This window comes from Balaenoptera acutorostrata, chromosome 12 (genome assembly GCF_949987535.1).
Source record: "Balaenoptera acutorostrata chromosome 12, mBalAcu1.1, whole genome shotgun sequence".
Lineage (NCBI taxonomy): Eukaryota > Metazoa > Chordata > Mammalia > Artiodactyla > Balaenopteridae > Balaenoptera > Balaenoptera acutorostrata.
Window position 1 is genome coordinate 8,853,238 of NC_080075.1, and position 21,285 is coordinate 8,874,522.

At 51.5% G+C, this 21,285-nt stretch overlaps 1 protein-coding gene across 10 annotated transcripts in view; it reads right to left on the reverse strand.

Moving 5' to 3' along the window:
- INPP4A (inositol polyphosphate-4-phosphatase type I A) overlaps positions 1-21,285 on the reverse strand; it is a 126,703-nt gene that overhangs the window by 64,987 nt on the left and 40,431 nt on the right. The window contains exon 2 of one of the 10 annotated variants that reach the window (XM_057558116.1): positions 11,391-11,525. The exons of the other annotated variants lie outside the window; for them this stretch is intronic. The gene's annotated coding sequence lies outside the window, so the exon portion shown is untranslated. The remainder of the gene's footprint in view (positions 1-11,390; positions 11,526-21,285) is intronic. 10 annotated transcript variants of the gene reach the window in all.

A 21,285-nucleotide genomic window follows, 5' to 3' on the forward strand; every position in this document is an offset into this window, starting at 1 on the left:
GACACTCTGGTCCACAGTGCTCTCGACACCTGCCTTTCTGGGACCTGGATGCTTGGGTCAACCAGCAGAGGCCCAGAGCTGGTCCGTGAGTCCAAGCACCTGCTCAGTTAATGTCACTTCAGACCCCTCCTCCTGCACGAGTGACAGAGCTACTGAGCTTCTCCCAGCCTGTCTCACAATCTGTAAAACAGGAATAACAGCACTACCACCAAGGGATGCCCTGAGGAGCAAGCACGTACACAGAGAAACACATGACAGCCCACACAGGGCCCGGCACCAAAGGCCTCCGTGTGACACGCGGAGTTTCTCTCCTGGGCTTTCTTAACCTCCCACGTGTTGGGTCCACACTGCGTTCTTCCTGGGGCATCTGCGAGCCGGGAAGGCCTTCCCTCCAGCTCGGCCTCCTCACAGGCACAACTCCGCAGCCTCCCTGCGTTCTCCAACCACAACTCCTCCCCCAGGTCCGTGGCACTTCGCTGTGATTCAGTTTATAGTCATCACATTTTCTAACGCTATCCCTGAAGTTTAGGCCTACAGGCTGCTGTTGGGAAGGAGTGGGCGAACGGAGGGCCCTTCCCGGAGGCGGTGGGGCTTGGTGAGGGAGCCCGGGCACTGGCGTCAGCCACTGGGAGCCATGTCGCCTCCACAGGGCGCCTTCCCTGTGCTGAGGTTTCCTCACCTGTAAGATGAGGACACGACCGCTGCTGGGAGGAATCCACGGTGCCCCAGTCAGAGGGGAGCGTGGAAGGAGACCCTGCCCCACCCCCAGGGCTGTGCCTCGGGCTGGACATCCTTGGGATTCTCTTCTCCAGAGGGTGGCCCCCAGCTCCGCTGCACTGGAGAAAGCCTGTGGGGAGGCCACTTCCTCCTTCCCCTAGGACCCAGCTCTCTCCTACTTCCTGCTCTAGCCCCTGTGCAGGGAGGACCTGGGGCCTTGGCTGGGACTCCAAGAACGAAGCCTAACATGTGAGCGAGCTGCAAAACATCAGTTCATTCAGTGTTGCTGGCATTTAACTGCCAGAAAATGATGTGTCTTAGAAAGGCAAGCACAGGATAATAAGAAATGTGCTGCAGTTGGTGTACAGTCTCACCTGCAGACACAGACAAGCCGACCCAGGGCTGCACTGGGCCTGCGCTCAGCAAGGGACAATCAATCTGTCACCTCGTGCGTCCTCCCATTCCCCCAAGTCCCGCTCGCTGACAGTGACACTGAACAGGTAGTGTGGCAATGAGTTCACCCGATTTAATTAACTAACCTGCCTCATTAGTTTAATGAATACGGCAGCTGACAGAATTTAGTGCCTTAACCCAGATTCAATGCACATCTCCGGACTCTGATGGGAAGAGTCAGGCACTGGGTGGGCCGTGGATATTCCTCTAAAGCAGGGGTCCCCCACCCCCCAACCCGTACTGGTCCGCAGCCTGTTAGGAACTGGACGCACAGCAGGAGGTGAGCGGCGGGCGCGAGCGAAGCTTCATCGGCCGCTCCCCATCGCTTGCGTTACTGCCTGGACCACTGGCTCCCTGCTCCCCACCCCCCAAACCGGGGTCTGTGGAAAAACTGTTTTCCATGAAACCGGTCCCTGGTGCCAAGAAGGTTGGGGACCGCTGCTCTAAAGGACAGCGGTGGGGTGGGGGGGAGGGCAGGACAACAGGCAGGGCGGTGCCCTGAGCAGGACAAGCCCAGACCGTTCCAGCCGCAGCCCCGATCCCCCGGCCCCTCAGTTCTCCCACCTCAGTCGATGGCGGCTCCAGCCTTGCACTGGCTCCAGCCAAGAAGCAAGATCAGTGCAAGCGCCTGGACTCCTCTTCCTCTCACACCCACACCCAATCCATCAGTGACTCGTGCCAGTGGTATCCTCCCCAGAGATCCGGACTTCAACCCGGCTTCTGACCGTCCCCCTGCAGTCCCCTGTCTGTCCCCACGCAGCACTGGCGAGCCTGTGACGCTTCCCGCCCCGGCCTCCTCGCTCTTGAGACCTCCCCAGCCGGCTGCCCTCTGTGAGGCTGCCCTTCTTTGGACGCCAGGGCAGCTCTCTCGCTTCCCATGTGTCCTTCCTGAAAACCAGCTCCTCCAGGGGGTCTTGGGGACAGCCCGGTCTAGAACTGCAGCTCAGCCCCTGTGACTCGCCTGCAAACCACGAACCTTCAGGGGAATTTCAGCAGGAACTAGTCTGAAACTAAGGTGCCCTGAATAAACTGCTTCAAAGTGCTTGTGAGAGCACCGCGGGTCTGGGTGCTCACTCCTGGGAGAGGAGACGCGTGTTACTGGTAAGCACGCGGCACCAGCAGCATCTGTGGTCCCTCTGCCACGACAAGCCTCCCTCCCCCCGCACCCACCCTCCAGCTGCTTTCCGCAGGTGCCTCGCCTCTCTGGCTTCTACACCTCCTGCGCTTTCTTCTCTATCAACTGACCATCTCAGGTCTCCTGTGGACCAGGTCTCAGGGACACAGAGATGAACAAGGAGGCTTGCTCAGGAAACGCATCACAAGAAACGTAGCGGAAACATGAATGGTGGGCCCTCTGAGGGCCATTCTGGTGCTAGTGAAACCTCTTCTGAGACCTTCCCCTGTGCTGTTCCCCCCGGTTCCAGCAGGGGCGCCCCGGGTGCCGGAACCAGGGATTCTGAAGGCTCTTTCTTGGGATGAATCGACTCAGTGTCCTTTATGTCACTCCTCTCACTCCCACGCGCCGGGCTTCATCTGTCATCTGATCATCGCATAAGCTCCCCAGGACACCATGAACAAAGATGACGCAGACCCTGAGCGCCACAGTCCGTTGCGAGAGCCGCCCGTCAGTGCTGGGGACAATGCACTCTTCTCTATCCTAGAAGGTCCACGGCTGTGACAAGCCTCACGTCGTGCTCCTCTGTCAACCTGGCCACTCGAAGCCCTCACATAATTAACTGAAAGTTCGCCTGCGTGTTAGCCTCTCAGCAATTCCACAGAAACTTCCACACAGGTGTGCAAAGGACAGAGGAAACCATCCAGTATTTACCGATTCCCACTGTCAATGAAGACATGCAGTTCCCAGGGGACCGAGAGCCAAAGGGGACAGGACAAGGGCTTCCCCGTGACCTGTGGGTCAGCTTACGTCCGGGTGGGGCTCCATGAAGGCCCCACCAGCCAATGAAGGAAGGTGTCATCACAGACACAGAGGTCCCACCCCCAGGCACTCACTCAAAGCTGGAAGAGAACTCTGGATGCCCAGGGCTGGGGGGCGCTCTAAGCCCCAGCGCTGGGCTGCGTGTGCCCCGTTCACTGCCTAAGACTCTCTCTCTTCTTTATTTCCATGCAAATCCAAGGCTGTAGGGCCTGGCCTGGTGCCTGTTTCTACCTCCCCCTACCCGGAGCTGGCCACCTGGAGGCTGGGCCCTGAGCTCCTCAGCCACCAGGGCGGAAGCCGCCCCAGACTCTGTTCCTGCCCTCCTCCCTTTTGGGAGCGGTCTGTCCTTTCAGCGAAGGGAATGGCCAATGTGGGCGTGGCCACAGCTGCTCAAGGCTCCTTAGGGTCACAGTGCCGAAAGGGGGCGCCCTCCCAGGGCGGGGGCCCACACCCCAGCTGCAGCAACGCCCTCTACTCTGCTGACCCTGCGGCCCCTGCCCCCCCAGTCCTCGGGGGTTCAGCGACGGGGCTGTCACGGTGGGGGCGGGTTCTGGGCACTCCTATCGTGGCCAAAAAACCATACTTGACAGACAGGACCTGGTGCTGCCGGTTGGAGAGTCCGATTCAGGTGAGTTTAAACAGAAAAGCCCGTCTTCACAAAGGTTCTGAGCTGACTTACAAAACCTGGGCAGGAAAATGGCTGAGCTGACTTGTGCACCCCACGTCTGACCCTTCTCGGCTCCCTCTGCTCGCCCACGTTATCCCCCCACTCTGCCGAGGACCCTGTGCACATAGTAGGGCCGAGAGCCCCACTTCAAACTCTCCAGCCGGAGCCACTGAAGAGGCTGAACGCAGGGATCCTCCCCGAGTCTCCAGCCCAGCTCTCTTCCGGGGAAGGTGACCCAAGGGCCTCGCTTGGGCCAGGTCCCCCCCCCCCGCCCCGGCCGGAGGGGGCACACTGTAGCATGGGTGCCACCCTGACACCTAAGTTTGGTGGGGAGAGTTCCCACAAAGAGGGGGGAGGGGGAGGCTGGACAGAATCATCTCAAGTCACAGGTTTTAGCAGCTGAATGGAGAGACCCTATAGCAAGTCCTTCTTAAACTTTGGAAAGTCAAAGAGCTCCCAGCGTTTGTTGTTTTCTATATTATTTAAAATGGATAACGTAAACATAAATTACGTATAAACTCTTTTCTTGGAGCTCTTAAACTACTAAAACTAAAAGAGATGTACAAAATAACAACAAACAGAAGCCCGACACAAATGCACTCAAGTTTACCTTAATTTAACATGACAGACGGGGCTGCAGTACAGAAACTATTGCACAGACATGACCTTGAGTGACTCGAAGCTCTCTCGGGCCACACCTTCCACTCCCCCCCTTGCCTGGCCTGAGGCCAGGAATGCCTGCAATGGCCACTGAGCTCTACCCCGCAGCTAGCTGGTCAAAATAACAGCAGCCAGCGGCCACCGCTCCCCAGAAAGGGGGCTGTCGAACAGGGCAGAGGGGTGGGGACGCAGCGACACTCCTGGGACTGAGTGGGGACCTAGGGATCCCGGACGGCAGGGCCACCCCAAGCCGCGGCAACATGTTGTTTTGCTCTTTTACATGAAATCAAGAGGCAGCCATATGTCTTTCCCACCTGGACTTTGTATCTGCTGCCGATTCACGTAAAGGATCAAGTTTCTTGTAACGTTTCCAACACGCATGAAAAGGTCAAGAGAGGAGGAGACCACGAACCACCAGTCCGGGGCGCCTCCACCCACACCCCGGCCGCTCACCTGCCTCACCTGGTCCCCATGGAAAGAAAACCTTCTCAGGTAGAAAACGCCAGTCCAGGTGACCTCGCTCGCTGCTTGGTGGCGTCTGACAGACAGGACCCAGGCTCACGGGGCTAAAGAGGCTTCTCTAAGGTCGTGAGCCGCGGAGGGAAGTCAGGACCGGAAGAAGGGTCTCACTAGTCCAGTCTCTTTCCCAAACGCAACACAGAGCGCTGGGCACAGTAATTCAAGCTACAAACAAATGCTCATATCAATAAAAGGCACAATCTTGTCCACTCGTAGAGGTCCTTGATTTTTAAGCACTTTCACAAATACCATTTTAATCTTATAATGTTTATTGGAATATTACTTTCTTCCCTCTGTCCCTTTTCAGGACCTCCTGGAAGAACATATTTCAGATTCAAGACACACTAAACAATATTTCCCTCTCCATCACCAGCCACAAGCTTTACAAGTGCCCGCTCTGGTTCCTCAGTCCTGAGCCCGTGTCCGGCTTTCACAGTCAGCACCACAGACACGAGAGAGGAAACAGATCTTCCTAGAGATGGCAAAAGAGAACCTTAGGATGAGAACAGCTTCTTTTTTGCATCATGTTTGCTTCCTTTTTCCTAAGCTGAGATTAAGCTCCTTGACAAAAATAACCTATTTTTGTCAAAATATTTCAAAGTAAGTTTTTAAAAAACACAAAAATTTGTGAACAGGATAAACAGACAAAACCTAGCCAACAATACCAACTGATACTGAAGTTAGAAAACATATATATAATGTTCTGCATTTCTGATGGTGGAAATGTGGCTTATAGAATATTGTACAGACGCGTTATATTTCAATGGGAAAGTAGGATGGGAAATACACTGACCCCCAAACCAGCAAGTCGTCACTCAAGACCTCCTTCTGGTGCCGACACGTTAACACAACTAGCAGGAGTTCCTCTGCTCTTTGCATGACTACCGTGGCTCTCTCATCATGTCCTTCTCTGTACGGTTCACAACAGCTTTGATTCATTCACTGTGGAATATCCTGGCTTAGTATGTGAAGAACGTGTCAAGGAGCCTGGGGAGAGAGCCGGCACGCCGTCTCCAGCTCACACTGGTGGCGCACACGCCACGAGGCAAGGATAACACACACGTCCTCCCCCTCCTTCCAAAAGGCCCACGTCCTCCTCCAGGCCTGTCCAGGGCCGCACTGCAGGGAGAGTGAACCAGCTCCCCACTCGGGCAGCGGCTGGACACGGAAAAGGAGTGGGCCCGACGCAGGGACACACAGGCCTTGGCCAGGGTTAGCCCGCCCAGGAGACACTACAGTCCCAAAGACCTGCCGGTATCTTTCGCAAACCTGATGGCAAAGTGCGCTCCTGGCAGGGAAGCTGGGCGTCCACACCAGCCCCCAGAGGGGTGAGTCAGACCTGGCCCGATGCCGCTCCACGCGCTGGTCAGCGAGCAGCCATGACGCCGGGCTTTGGTTCCGTTTACTAGAAAACAGGTTATTAGCGCAGGACTTTAACTTTCCAAACCCCATGCTAATGGAGCTTGGGGAAAACAAAGGAGGATCCAGCTGCCAGGGCTTATCCCACAAGAAGGCCTCAGGCTCTCCCGCAAGTTCTGGCGTCTGTGCGCTAGCACCACACCGCCCGGTGCTTCCAATCAGCGGAGCCCGCGGGCAGCCCGGTGCCACCGTCCGGCTCCTGCTGGACCCCTCGCTCCAGCACCTTGTGCGGGATGGCGCGTGGGCCCGACGAGGCACTGGCCAGTCCACGCCACTGTCACCCATGTTTCCTTCTAGACCGCGGCCATCGCCAGAGCGGCCCTGACGGTAACTGGAAAGTTTCACGTGCTTCAGATGACAGGAGGAGGGTGGGTTCAGTTTATTTTTATAATCACTAGGAAAGCTTGTATTCTAAGCCAGAAGTGTCAAAGTTGGCTTTCTATTCATGAGAGAATATAAAACTTTCTGAGCAGGAATAAAATTCCTTAAAGGGCTATTAACGCGAAGCAACAACCGCAGATCAATGAAATGCCAGGAAGACAAAGTTATTTCTGGAACAAGGCAGTGAGCCAGGACACTGGGATGGCCTGCCCCAGGCCTCGCAGCGGGGACACCCAACCAGGCTGAGTTCAGCTTCTGCACCACCAAACCCAGATCAGGAGAGATGTCTCGATCTTCTATGTGCTGTGGAACATAAAGCAGGGCACTCATTCTGCCAACTTCACGACACGTCAATCTCTGGTGAAGTGGTGTATTCGCTGCCACTCTAGCTGCCAAAATGGAACACTGTTGGGTGAGAGACACAGAGGAGACTCTGAGAGGACCTCAGTGCCCCGTATTCGCGTAGGAAAATAAAAGGCAGGCGGTCCTGTGTCACATGTGACCTCTCTGGAAAGAGGGGGCTCTGGCTTCGGCTGCGCGGTTGTGATGTGATGGAAGCGAGATGGGGAAGCGGCCGGAGGTGGGTCTGGCCCACGGGAGGGAGCCCCTTCTGGCCCACGTTTCACCCATGCCCCTGCGCCAGGAGGAGGGGGCACGGCCAACAGAGAAGTCAGCATCCCCCCCGCCACCGACCCCGGGCTGCCCTCCCAGGCAGCCTCTCCCAATCCTTCCCTCCCAGAGCTGAGCGGGAGGACGGCGCGGGGGGAAGGGTTCCGCGGCTCCCCCACCAGTTGTGTTTGCCCTTCACAGGCCGCCCCTCAAAGGGTGGGCTGGATGGAGTGACTTCCTGACCAGAGCAAAGAGGACCCTTGCGGGAGGCCTTCTGGGAGCCTCTCCCACGGCAGCCTGGCCACAGCTCTGAGTGCAAAGCCGATGGTGGCAGGGATGATGGGAACCCAAGAAAAGCAACTCAGAAAGAGAGCTGCAGGCAATGACTGGAGGCCCAGTCGTTTCTCGGGGCAGCACTCAGAGCCGCCCACCCGAGCTGCGGTGGGAGAGGTGCCAGCCGGCGCCCAGTTCACACTCAACGGCAGACCAGCCATGCACCGCTGCCAACCTCCAGCGACCATCAGGCCAACGGGGACGGGCCAGGGGCAGGGGGCAGACAGCAGCTCTGAGGGTGTTTCTGCCCTCCACTGGCAAGCCTGGCCCGGGGGCCTGCGACCCCCTGAGCGTTCACGGGAGCCTGCAACCGGGAACCAGAGCTGCTCGCTCGTTCATTCAACAGGTGCCGGGCCGGGCACTCCGAGGGGACACACGGCGAGTCAGGAGGGTCCCTGCCTGCAAGGACCCACCAGTGTTACCGATGAAGTAAGACGTTCAGGCAAGACAACGCCCAGACAAAAGGGAAACGCACACCCTGGGCTGTGGGGAAGGTGAGGAAGAACCCCTAAATCTAGTCAGTGATTGTCCAGATGCAGCGTGGACGGAGCTGACTTCAAAGGTCCAGGCTCGCTCAGGGACAGTGAGTTCGGGGAACGGGGAAGCCTGGTGCTGCAGGGGACACAGAGGACAGGCTGGAGGGCCAGCACAGGGTCAGTTCTGGGGAGCCACTGACACCAGACCACAGTGCTGGGCTCCAGCTAGCAGGCAACTCCTGTGCTCTCTGGAACCCTCGTCTTGGGCTTTTGAAAACAAACCTCTTGCTCACTTGGTACAAACCAGCTCAGGCCTCGTAAGGCTGGGCCAAGGGGGCACCTGCCCCGGAACAGACAGGCAACATCTATGACCAACATGTAAAGGACAGCTCTCTTGTCCTGGCAGGTCTCCAGGGGGTTCAAAGGCCGTTTTGTCAACAAGACGACTGACGCCGGCACATGCTCACTAGCGCTGAAGGAAGCGCTATTCAATTCTACAAATCAGAAGTGAAACCCAACAAGGCAACAACCAGGAAAGGAACTAAAAACCACTTAGTAACTGAAGAGGCCGAGCAATTTCAGGTCTATTAGCAAACACCTTACACGAGAGCCATTTTCACCTTTGAGAGGCCCTCCCCCCGATGAGCTCACCGTAAACCACGTGGGATGAGACCACTCAAGGAAGTTGCCGGAAGCATCTTCCCTTTCTTTCACGGTCTCCTTGTTCCAGAAAGATTCCAGGCTTGTTGTGCTTTTTGTTTAGAAAAAGAATGCTAACGAGTCAGGACATCTGTATAATTTTAAGTGTCAAGATAAACCTTTTAGGGTTATTTCTTTTTCTCTGAAATTCACAGTTGAGTTCTACAGTGTAGAGAACACACTGAGAACAAAGGCCCCCATAAAGTGTCTCCCTGTCACGTATCTTATGTGAAGTTACCATCACCAAGAGCAGTGACAGTGAAAACTAATTAAAATCTCTACTTGTGCTTTCACGTTTGTTTTTTTTTAAACGTTCTTGGCAATTGGGTAATAAAGAGACCAGGGAAAATGTGCCTTCAAAATTCATTTTTTAGATTTGCTCCCACCTCCCACTAGAAGAAATCTGTAGAAAAACAAAAAACTGGAAGCTGGCAGGGAGCAGGTACACCCTCCAAGCCACCTCAGGTCCTGCCCCCTTGGGAGCAGGCAGGTCACTGACGGAGAGCCAGGGAGGCAGGTCTCCACCCGGTGGAATGTCCTCCTCCTCTGGGTGACTGGGCTGGCCCCACACAGACATCACCCGACACCCCCAGGACCATCAGGCAGCCCCATCACCAGGTTTCAGTGAGGACCAGCTGGGGAAGGGGCCAGATGCACACCCATCGGGTAGGTGTGAACACACACGTGTCCAATACTCAACCAGAAGGGAGCAGGCACCAGTGTATCCAACTGAAGTCCTGGATCCCTCCGCTCGGCCTGCACCACTCCGCTGAGCAGTGCGCAGTGCATCAGACGCCCACCAACCACAACCAAGAGCAGAGAAATTCAGGGAAACACAGCTGACACAGAGTCGTGCTCTTGGTCTGCTTCAGGTGTTTCATTCAGCTATCAGATCTCAGGCAAAGCACAAACTCTGGGCACTTGGGTGTCCCCTGCTGGGTGTGGCTCTGTCCTCCCCAGCCCTTCCTCCCCAATCTATTATCCTACACTGGTGGCCTGCCCAAAATGGCATGAACTGTGTATATTCTGCTCTGTCATTTGCTCCTCACCACAAAGCCTGCCCCAGCCCCAGGGAAATCATTACTCCCTGCCTCAGCGAGGACATCACAGTGCAGAGAAGAGGGGCGTCTTCCCCACCATCCTGAGGACGACCAGCGAGGCTGGGCCGCACAACAGGACTCCGGCCTCCATTCTGGTCCCCTCGCAGAGCTAGCACGGTTCACGGCAACTCCCGAACAGCAGGCCCTCGGGGGGGCATGACTTCTACCATGACTGCACTGTACTGATGCAGAGAGATTCTTCTTTAAATAAATGTTTTAACTTAAATTTGCTACACGTAGTATCTTGAACTAGTTAAATACTCAAGTATATGTAGAAATGAATTTAACTCTTCAGATATAAGGCTTGCATCCAGCAGCACACAGGCCCCCTTCAGGAGACAGGGGGCCCGGGGCACGGCATCCCATCTCCATCCCCAACCCCCGACCAGCTGTTTGACTGTGGGAAGGCTCTGCTCGGAGCCCATGTCCTCTGTCATCAAGTTGGGGAGACATCCCCAACCTTAGAGACTTGCTGCAAATCTCAGTTAAGAAAGTGTGTGTGAAGGCTTTGTAGATCCCAAGTTACTCAGTTAAATTTAAGTGACACTAGGTCTTGCTAAGAGTCAAATGAGATACAAAGGCAAAAATGCTCTGAAAATGTAGGAGTTAGGATTTAAATCTTTAAAGGACACATTCTTTCTGGAGGATGACACAGCCTGGGTTATGAGCAGTGGGGAGGCTTCCCCAGGAATTAGACCTGGGCCTGCCAATGGCACCTCCTGTTGGCTCCCTTGGGCGCATGGTAGACGTGGTGAGACTCTGCTGGGTGCCAGGCCAAGTTCATTCAAGCTGCAGACAGAGGTGGCTGGTCTGACACTCACCCTCCACCTGATCACTAAAGGTCGTCAAACTAGCCAAGAAATATACTACTTCTCTAAAAAGGAGAATCTGTCCCTTCTGTCCTTGAAAAGTTACAACGGCGCAAGCAAACAACTTTCTGTGTGGGGACAGGGCATATATGGGAACTCTCTATACTTTCTGCTACATTTTGCTATGAATCTAAAACTGCTCTAAAAAATGCAATTAATTAAAAAAAAAAAAAAAAGACCTTCTGACACTAATTCCAAGGGAGTTTTTAGCTAGCCTGCCCTAGATGGCCTAGAAAAAAAGGAGTGAAATAAGTCATAAGAAAACCTACACTCATATCAGTAGCTAAGCCTTTTAAGGCATTAAATTCTAGAGTTCTGTAAACATTAGATTTCTTGGAACAATATTCTGAAAAGCCCTGAAAGTTCAAATAAAGTCAAATAAATATAGCACTCTGTAGACCTTAAACAAGGCTGGATGAGAGGATTAAACCATGTACCCGAGGAAAGGTTTGCACAGAGAAACTGCAAAGCAGATCTAAAAATACTGTGTGATTATCCACCACCACGGTTTTAGGGGGGAAAATAGGGAGGAGATCAAAATGCAAGGCAAACCTGGCATTTCTGGGATAACTGCTGTCAGGCGACCCTGTTCTGGTGCATCAGTGTGCACCCCAGACCCACAGCCCTCAGGCAGGCTGACACCGGCACTCAGACGGCTTCTGCCACCAGGCTGGTCATTAAGCAGATCTGAAGGAGAACAGAGAGAAGACAATCTGCAAACCAGCCTTTTTATTTGTGATTATCTTGCACGTCTATAATTTTGAGTGGGATGGCTTTCCCAGCTCCTCAGTGGGGCAGTGCTGGTGGGTATCAACAAAGAACACTGAGATTCCACAGCAGCTGGGTATTTGTCTGCTCGGGCTGCCATAACACAACACCACAGGCTGGGGGGCTCACCCAACAGAGATCTCTTTTCTCACAGTTCTGGAGACTGGAAGCCCAAGACCAAGGTGCCAGCAGGTTGGGGTTCTCCTGAGGCCTCTCTCCCTGGTGTGCACACGGCCACCTTCTCCCTGTGCCCTCACGTGGACACCCCTCCTTGGTGTCTTTTACTCTTCTTATAAGGACACCAGTTCTACTCAATTAGGGCCCACACTCATGACCTATTTAACCTTAATTAACTCTTTAGAGACGCTATCTCCAAATACAGTCACGTTGAGGGTTACGACTTCAACATATGAATCTGGTACGGGCTGGGAGTGGGAGAGACACAATTCAGTCCACAACAACATGCCTCGCACAACAGACAGCACCTGGCATCCTCTGACCTAATACACCGCACAAGTCCAGCAGCTGAGCTGGACTGAGCTGCCAGGAAGGGGTCCAGGAGCAGAGGTGGTGAAGCAGCCCCCCTTCCCCTTTCTGCTTACAAAGGGTGTGGCTCTCACACTGAGGCAGAGAACCTGAATCCCCTCTCGCCCCTCCCCACGTCTCATCTTCTGGGAAGGGGGATGGGGGAAGCTGTGGTCAAATACTTCCCAGTCATCATCTGAGTGCTCGAGGTGACCTTTTAACATTCGAAGCCAGGGTCAGAGATGGACAAGTGACCAGTTCAAGGTCAAAAGCAGTAGCAGAGCCAGGACACACCAACCCCAGGTTGTAAACTCCAGGTCCAAGCACCTCCCTCACGCCACAGCCACTCGTTTTATCTTTACAACCTCCTGGTCAGGTGTGTACATGCTCTGAATACATTTAAAATACACCTTTGACAAAAAGCCCCAGAATAAATGGGAGACAGATGAGGGCTCTATCCAGAAAAAAAAACCTAATAAAAATTTTTTTCATGTAGTAGAATTAAAGAAACACAGTCAAACTCTAATATTTAGTTTATACCCTTATAATAAAAACAATTTGAAGGTGGCAAGGGCATAGAAGTCTCCGCCTTTTTTGTTCCTGTCTTCCTCATCTACTGCATTCCTTTGCATTAAGTAAATATTTTCTAGTGTAACCTTTAATTCCTTTACCCACACAATTACAGTGAGATATGGAAACATTGCTCCTATATAGTTCTATTCCTTTTTCCTCCTTTTGTTCAATTATTATTATAATTATTATATCTATATATGTTACAACCCCCAAAATATAGTAATTATTTCTTTATATAATTTTTGTGTTTTTTAAGAAGTGAGAGAAGGAAAGCAAGTATATATTTCCAGGGTTTGTTTCATCTACCTTATTATTCACCATTTCTGGTTCTCTTCCTATTGTCCTGTGGATTTGGGCTACCTCATTAATGCAGTGTAATTTCCTTATTCCGATACAGTTTTGCTCCCGTTTGCCTCCTTTATGCTGTTATTGTCAAATACATTACTTTTCTAAATGTCCTAGGCCCAAAAACATAATTATATACATATTATTTTATAAAATTGGGGAGAAATATGCATTTCTACTGTCTCATGTAATTATATAATAAGCTTTACTGGCATTCTTTGTCTTCTTACTGGCAGTCTTTGGCTTCTCACTGGCAGTCTTTGGCTTCTCATATGGATTTGAATAATCACCTGTAGTCACTTGCTTTCAGCCCAAAGAACTTCCTTTATATTTTCTGTAAGGCAGGTCTACTGACCACAAATTCTCTGGGGGGTTTTACAGCTTATTTTTCAATTTGAGAATATCTTTATTTTTACCTTCATTTTTGAGAGACAGCTTTCCTGGATATAAGATCCTTGGTTGACTTTATTTTTTTTTCTTTCAGGACTTTGAACATGCCATCCATCCCCCTGTCTTCTGGTCTCCATTGTTTCAAATGAGAAGTGTTAATCTTACTGAGATTCTTGGTACAATCTGAGTCATTTTCCTCTCGCTGCTTTCGAGATTTTCTCTTTGTCTTTCAACATTTTTTCCTATGATGTGCCTGAGTGTGGACTTCTTTGTGTTCATGCTACTTAGAGTTTATTATGTTTCTTGGATGTGGAGACTGTTTTTCATCACATTGGGAAGTTTTCAACATTATTTCTTCTAATATTTTTTTCTGTTTCTCTCTCTCCTCTCCTGTGGTACTTGTATTATGTGTACGTTGGTGTGCTTAATGGTGTCCCACATTTCCCTGAGGTTCTGTTCATTTTCTTCATTTTTTTCCCCCATCATTTGAACTGCATAATCTCTATCACTCTATCTTCAAGTTTACTTATTCTATCTTCTAGTTAACATCTACTGTTTTGGTCTTCCAGTGAATTCTTCATGCCAGTTATTTTACATTTCAACTCCAGAATTTCCATTCAGTTCATTTCATACCTTTTTTTTTTTAATTGGTATTCTCTAATTGATCAAACATTGTCATCAGACCTTTCTTTACTTCTTTAAGCATGATTTCCTTTAGTTCTTTGAATATATTTACAATGGCTACTTTAATGTCTTTGTCTGTTAAATCCAACATCTGGGCCCTCTTTCAGGCAGTTTCTGATGCTTTAAAAAAAAAAAAAAAGAATCCCATCACACTTACCTGTTTCTTTGCATGTTATCCTTTTGTCTTAAACATTGGACCTTTTAGGTAATACATTATAGCAGTTCAAATACTGATCCTCTCCCCACAAGGGCTTGTTTCTGTTTGCTTATTTTTTCAGTGAATCAGCTGGACTAGTTTAGTGAAGTCTATCCCCTCAGGACTCCCCACTTTCCCCACAGTGTGCAGCCTCTGATGTTGTTCCTCAGAGGACACTGCCTTGGGTGTGCACAGTCTCCCTGGGGTGACAATGGTTTTATCCGGGCTCTCTTCTTCTCTTCCCCGATCTCTCTGTAAAGCTGCCTGCCTCTGATGTTATCACATCCAGCTGTTAGGCTCCAGGAATTGCTGGCTGATTGCTCTATTGTTTTTGACAATATCCTCAGGCATCAACTGCTGTGCAGCATGATCAACTAAATGCTGGCCTTTTTGAGGGAACAATTTTTGATAACAGGGTTTGAGGTTTGTTCTGACCCCAGGAGGGCTCTTCTTAGCTGTCTCTTTCTCTGGTTTTCGCTAGCCTAAAGTTTCAACTGTTGCTCTCATGGAGCTACCAGCCTCTTTTTAGCTTCTTACCGCCAAGATCTCCTTGTCTTGCTTTTGACAGCATGCTTAGGTCTGAACTTCCCCATACTCTGTTATAAATAAATTCAGTACTTTTGGGGAGAGCCTCAGAGTTTTCTGTTCTCGTGGCCAACCTCTCCTCCTCGGCAAAGTCTCTGAGTCACTGCTCTGGAGTTGGGGTCAAGGACAGTAGCTCATTTCTCTCGGAGTGACACCCCACATTATGAACAGAGCGCTGGGTGGAGGGGGTAGCCTTTGATCTTTTTTCTTTTTTTTTTTTTTTGGCCACACTACACGGCATGCAGGATCTTCCCTGACCAGGGATCGAACCTGTGCCCCCTGCAGTGGAAGTGCGGGAGTCTTAACCACTGGACTGCCAGGGAGGTCCGCCTTTGACCTTCTTAACTCTTCTGGAATTAGACCTCCACCCTACGAGCAAACTGGCATGACAGAGGGTAACTGGGGCCCCAATATCCTCAGCTCGGTGCAGAGCCTCCACCCCATGAGTAGAAGCTGGGTACACTTTCCTGGAATTTCGCCTCTGCAACACGGGAGCTTGAGAGGAGTGAGAAGTGCTGGCAGCTTGCCCCTCCGAGGGAGATACTGTAGCCCTTGATGGAAGCTGGGGGGAGCCACATGTTCTTGGCCACACCCAGCCAGAGGGATGACTTCTGTCGTACTAAGCTGGGCAGGAAGGAGTTGGCCACAGCTCAAGTGCCACAGACTCTTGACGTGGCTACCGATATACAGTAGATTTTCTTGAATAAATGTTTCTTCATTTGCTGCATACCCTTAGGACCATTTCTGGATATTTTAATTGATTGTTTTCTTAAAAACAGCTTTCACCAATTATTGTTGTTTTGCTGAGGAGTAGGTCTATGGAGCTCCTAATACTACCATTCCAGAAGTGGATCCCAATAAAATTTATACTTAATTTCTAACAATCAGCAAAATATTATGCATAAGTTCCTTTTTGTCTAATACTTCATGTTAGGGACGCTGGCATTAACCAGCAAAATATGAGTTCTACACACTATAAGGAAACGTCCCTCCAGCAGCAACGAAGCCATGTCTTTAAAAATATATTATTTTTGTTAAAAATAAGTCACCCAGATGTATATCTTGATTAGCAAGTCAGTTGAAAATGTGAGGAAACATTACCATGTATGAGAGGTGTGTGATCACAGATCAGATCATCAGGTCAGTGGACAAGCCACACACATCCCTCATAAATAAATCCCTCTCAAGTAGCCCCCTCTACATAAAAGGAGACCATTTCATTCTGGGCCACTCAGCTGAGAAGGCCAAAAGGGTTCCAATCCACATGCAAAAGAAATACGGTGCTCACCCCTCCCAAAAAAACTACTGGCCTGGGGTAACCAGGCATGGGAGAGAGAAGAGCTACCAGCACATTCTTGAAAGTCACCAAGTGTTGCCCACTCTCTAAGGGAAGCAGACGGCATTCTCAGAATCCAAGTCAAGGAGGCGGCTGGGAAGTGTGAAGACACCAGCCAAGCATCTCCACCTGACAGCAGTGATGGGGGTGGGGAAGCAGGGAGGACGACTCCAGCGCTGGCTCTGTCAGGCGGGAGCTGAGAACCGGGCTGGACCTTAGACCCCCTCCAGCCCCAGACTCCCCGTCTATAACGTACGAAACGTACCCAAAGTCACTACTTAGCAAACTGATGTTATTCTGGACAGGGCCCTCCTGGGCTAGGTTCCCCTACAGGTCCCTCCAGACATTAAACAGATGCCAAAGGTCCAAGGGTTATGCTTCCTATACAGGCCCCACAGGCACCCTTTCCAGAGAAGCCCCTGCCTCAACCTCCCCTGGAACCTGACGGTGCTCACCCTCATGAACACACCAGACGAGTCATCCCATCCCTGGAGGCCCCCTGGCATCACAGGGATCCGGCTCCCTGCCCGCACACCCCTCTGAGATCTCCTCCCAGCCAGCTGAAGACAGGACAGGTTCTAGGAGCATGATGGGAGACAGTGAGGAAGGACACAAAGTACCAGCCCCCAGGACAGCCTATCAACAGGGCCTGCCCCTTCCCACAAGGAGAGAGATGTCCCAGGAGGGGACCCTTGGCAGCTGCTTCTGGCCAGTGAGAGATCACGTGGGTGGCAATTTTTTAAAAGCTACCCACACTAGAAGAAAACTGTTGTAAAACGTATTACACTCTTCCTTGATTTTAAGGACTCTTCTGAACAAGAGACCCATCCCCCAGCTCCAGCCCTGTCCCTGACCTGGGAGCCCTGGGGCTGCCGTCCAGTCTGCAGTGCGGGGAAGAGTATGAGCAGCACTCAGCACGTCTGTGACTGGGCACAAAGGTGCCTCCCATCGGGGGTACAGGGCGGCTTATTTCCATGTGAGATGCACCCGGCTTGCTGCTCCTTTTCCAGCTACATCTGCTCGTGATGCCGGCTTCTCTCTCTTCACCTGCAATCAGGTTAAGCAGCTTTCAGTGTTCTTGTTGACTAAAATTTGCTGCTTCTCCCTGGCCAAGGTGCTTGCAAACTGAACGGTCCAGATGAGATCATGCGTGAGTGTGTGTGAACACTCAAAAGAGAGCATTCCCTGAGTGAGGCCTTAGGGCTCCAAGGCACTTTGGTTTACCTTCTGTTGCCCAGGCCCTGCCTGGCACTGGGTCTGCAGCTGGGGGCTCACGAGACCCTCCCGAATCAGTTGAGAAAGCAGAGGTCTTACCCCAAGTGTAAAAACACGTAGGCTCTGACACGTTACAACCCACTGTGTGAAAATCCCGTGGAATGCACAAAGCTCACCTCCCACTCCCTTGTGGAAATACAATTTGTTTTTGATGTTTTGTTTTCTCAGCTGCAATCAGATACCGACAGAACTCATCGTTACTGCTATTGTCTATCTGACCCAGTTTGGGCTTTGATTTTTTTCTCCATCACCATAAAGAAATGCAACTTCATTTTATTTTTCCCCACTGTAATTTTTTTTAGATTAAGAAGTTGGCATTAAAATGCTTCTCTTCTTTGGGAAGTGTTTTATTTTGTTCTAAGTAGAAGGAGTCCACGTACTACAAAATAATAATTTTGGAAAACGAACCCTTCATGGCATGTTCTGACACCCAAAGGACCAAATATTTCCCCTCGATGTGTTTGCTCTTTGGTTGCTGCAGGCACAATCTCTCCATCCCCGACCTTGTTGTCGCCCCCGACAGGGGCAGGAGGTGGGGCGCCCTAGATTCCCACCTCGTCTACTAGGAGGCACTGGTGTCACAGGTGATTCTAGGGCAAGGAGCTGTGGAATCCCAGTTTCAAACAGAATGAGAGGAAGGAAGGCATTCCCACGAGGGCAATAAAGGGGTCGGGACTGAACCAGACCACAAATACCTCCAGAAGCACCTCATGTTAAACCAGTGAAGTGCCAAACTCCCTGGCCCGAAACTCAAGTTCTTCCTCCGTATTTAACTGTGACACTGCAGGCCAGGGACCTGGGGTACCTCTGTGCGGCCCAACTGAGAAGACCACTGCGGGATGGACCCAGACCCTCCCATGTGGGCATCCTCATCCCACATGGGCTCCATCCTCCAGAGCCAAGTACTGTTTCTGAAACCATCTTCTTTTTAGAGATTCCCGTGTGATAAGCAGCACAGTCAGAAAAAGGAAACCAGCCGACTATCCCAGCCCTTGCAGAGGACGTCCTCACCTCCCTGGGACTGTCCGCGCCGCCCCGGCTTCCCTCCTGCTCCACCTCCAGCCTTCCCCATCTCAGCATCCGCGTCCCCCAGGTGGTTCACGCCCGAAGCATGGCGTCCTCCTCGTTTCCTCTCTCAGTCCCTCCCTCCCCCACACCCAGCCCCCCGACAAGTCCCGGTGATACACCCAGAACCGGAGCACTTCTCCCCATCACCACAGCCCCCGCAGGGGCACAGGAATTCTGGGTAAGCTCCATCGCCCTGGGCCTCTCTACACTGTCCACATCACTCCACAGGCACGTGGATCTCACAAAGATGTTAATTCCACACAGAAGGAGCGAAAATGGCGGTCAGAATTTGGTGGCTGCATGCAGGGATGATGGAAAAACCCTACACAATATACCACGTCTTCCAAGGACAAAAACGCAGACCAAATAGTTAAAGAGTCCCCCACACCATCTCCCTCCCAGAAACAAGTCACACCCGTAGTTCGTGGCAGGGGGCAGGGGTGGGGCGCACATTCTCAAGCATCCTCTCAGACTCAGGAAGGAGAGGAGCAGGGTTCACTCTGCCAAGAAGAGAGCATTAGGGTTAAATTCCCTCAGAATGAGACTGTCAGAGGAGTTCCAGCACAGCAAAACAGAAGCCCCAAGATAAAAGATCCTAAACTGGGACTTCCCTGGTGGCCCAGTGGTTAAGAATCTGCACTTCCAATGCAGGGGACGCAGATTCAATCCCTGGTCGGGGAACTAAGATCCCACATGTCGCAGGGCAACTAAGCCCGTGCGCCGCAACTAGAGAGAAGCCCACGCGCCGCAACAAATAGCCCGCGTGCTGCAACGAAAGACCACACATGCTACAATGAAGATCCCATGTGCTGCAACTAAGACACGACACAGCCAAATAAATAAATATTAAAAAAAAAAAAAAAAGACCCTAAACCACCCAGTACTGATGGTGTCAGGAGACGGTGTGTAATGGCAGCTCCCACTTGGTGCTTCAGCAACCCCATGCTCATCGGTCATCCGGCACGAGGGGCAGCTCCCTCTGCCAACAGCCAGGACAACGGCAGGGAGAGGGACAGGCTGCAGGCCAGGCCTCGTCCTGTGTGTGCCTTCACCCTCCTGCACCCTGACTTTTTCAGCCACCGAGCCATCCAGGAGGTGATGCCCGGATCCCTCCCCTCGGCCGTAAGGCCTCTCTTGAGGCCGAATCCAGCATTATTAAGTCAATGAGTCACCAGCCCCGGACTCCTGGCACCTGCTGAAACTTGAGCCCATGTCCCCCTTCAGAACTGGCTTCTCCTGCATCCTCTCCCTTTGGGGTCCCCCGTTCTCAGGAGCTCAGACATTCCCGACACGGCTTCCCAACCATCAACCCCGCTGGGCAGTCACTGGGTTGTGCCCCCTCTTCCTTTGAGACTTCTGCTTTCATCACCCTCTTCTCTCTGTTCCCACTGGCACCCCACAAGGGGCTAAGGCAACAAGCTCTGATCCGGCCTCCCAGTGTGTCTGAGAGCCAGAGATGACATCACTTACACACGCACACACGCGTGCACATGCACACACTCTCCTAAAGGTGAGGCTCCGGAGTCTTTAGGGTGGGGTGCAAGGCTTCCACTTGGCCCCCCCTGCACGTGTAGCCTCCACAGTACAACTCCCACAACACCCCAGCCCATCCCACCCACCCCACCTACCGGACCAGCTCCAACCCCATCTCTTAGTTGTCTCCCCGGACCCCTGCCTCAAGCAGCCCCTCTCTCTCTAAGGGGCTCAGCGGTGCTTTCTGTCTACACAGCTCATCGTGTGTCTAAAACTTCTCTTCCATCGGGTTCTTTTTTCAATTTATTGCTTTTGACCAAGAGCCACTACAGGACTCAGGGCGCAGGAATTATTTATTCCAAGACCTACTTACTGCATCTCCACCATGAACAGGTAAGAGTGTGTGCATAAAGGCATCACCACTACAGAGACGATTCCAGAAACAGGACTCGGAACAAGGTGCACATCAGGTTTACAACCGTAAAACTGTGTCTGAGGAGCCCGAGAAGGGACAGAGCTGGTAATGGAGATTTTCAGTTATTTCTTGCTGGTATCGTTATTTATGTGCTTTGCTTTTATTGCTCAGTTGAGTACACAGACACTGAAATTACAATAACTTTGACCACTCGGTGCCGGGGTCTTGGTTTTTAATGCAATTCTCCAATAAAAGGGGTGAGGGGTAGTTGGAGAAATGGCAGATTCTAGGGCTGGGGCAGGAAATGTACAAGGTGAGCCTGGGGCATCTCGTAGTGACAAAAAAAAAAAAAAAAAAAAAACCAGTTAAAAAACCCATAATAATGGGGGTATGTCAAAGGCACACAGTAGCCAACCAAAAGAGCTCCCATGGCTCCCATGGCCAAAGCTGGAACAATTTGAGCAACAAAATAAATAAATAACCTAGTACTAAATTATAACCCCCAGTAGAAAATAAATATCCAAAAGTCCATTCTGTTATAAATAAATGACTGAATAAATAAATAAATGGAGAAGAGACGAACCTCCCACATAGAAGAATTCCAAACAATTTATGTGAATAACCCTGTCACCTCAAAGGGGTGGAGCCTACCTCCCACCCCATACCTGTGGGTTGCACATAGTGACTGCCTTCCAAAGAGAACATTCTAGGGCAGGTGGGGAGTGTAACTTTACAGACAACACCTCAGCCAGGTGATCGAGTCACGTTGACAGTATGGACCCTGCTAGGATGTGACCAGAACGCACTTCATCTC